Here is a 1,038-nt window from a genome sequence, read left to right on the forward strand (position 1 = left end):
CCAGCAGCCCCAGAGCCCCCCCCCAGCCCTGCCCACAGAGTCCCTCCGGCTGGGCTGTGCCATCCCTGCTCCCGGGGCCCAGCAGGAGTCGTGGAGGGCTCCTGTCCCCTTTGCCATGGCCAGACGGGTTTTTCCACCTGGCCCAATCCCTGCCCCTTCCTGAGCCACCTCCTTGTCCCTGTGAGTCACCAGCTCCGACTGCCGGGCCCTGCCCGGGCCTGTCCATTCCCGGGGCCAGAGCCAGATCTGCCCAGGGCCTCTGGCCAGTGTGGGAACATCGATTCTCTCTGCCCGGCCCTGTCTCAGTCCTGGACCAATCCCAGAGGCCAAATACCCTGGGAAGCTGTTTCCTTCCACCCAGCCACCACCGTGGTGGCACAGGGGTCCCCTCGGGGGGCTGCTGAGCCTGGTCTGTCCCAGAATTTGTCCCTTCTGTCTCTCCCAACATCTCAGATCCAAGCTCCCAGCTCCCATCCCTCGGCAGGACACCTTCCCCACATCCCAGACATCCCCTTAGTGTCACCCCCCCCCCAGGTGCCACCCGCTGATGTCACCCCTTGTCTCTCGCAGTGCCGAGGAATGTAAACAAGTGTGCTGGGCTCTGAGGGACTTCACCCGCCTGTTCCGATAGCTCCGGCTGCGCACGGCTCCTGTCTCCCAGGTAAGGGCGCTGGTGCTCCCAGGCTCTGTCGCCCCCTGGACCCTGGCTGACCCTCCCTTCCCCCTGCCAGGAATGTCTTTAAGGAGAAGACAGGAAAAGAGCAACCCAAGAATGTGTCCCACAATCAGCCGAGGGCTCTCGCCCGCTCCAGCGTGTCCCGGGGCCGCGGGAGGACGGCCCGAGGGGTTCCGCCTGCCCGGGCACATCCACGGCCCAGATCTCGGCACCGCCACGAGAGAAACAGCCCAAAATGGGGAAAGAAACCCCCCCCCCAACACCCAACTCCAAGATCCTCCAGACACCGGAGTCAGACGGATCCGCACGGATTTGCCCGGCAGCAAAACAAGAAGTTAGAAAAACTTTCTGTGAAATGGAGA

General features: G+C 63.8%; 1 long non-coding RNA gene across 1 annotated transcript; it reads left to right on the top strand.

Moving 5' to 3' along the window:
* Nucleotides 1-531: 531 nt before the first annotated feature.
* On the top strand, nt 532-1,038 carry LOC114072943. The gene is made up of 2 exons (XR_003574255.1): nt 532-661; nt 732-1,038. It is a non-coding gene; the product is annotated as an uncharacterized LOC114072943 (long non-coding RNA).

Source organism: Empidonax traillii, unplaced genomic scaffold, assembly GCF_003031625.1.
Source record: "Empidonax traillii isolate 1590-97213 ecotype Southwest subspecies unplaced genomic scaffold, ASM303162v1 scaffold4582:size9450, whole genome shotgun sequence".
NCBI lineage: Eukaryota > Metazoa > Chordata > Aves > Passeriformes > Tyrannidae > Empidonax > Empidonax traillii.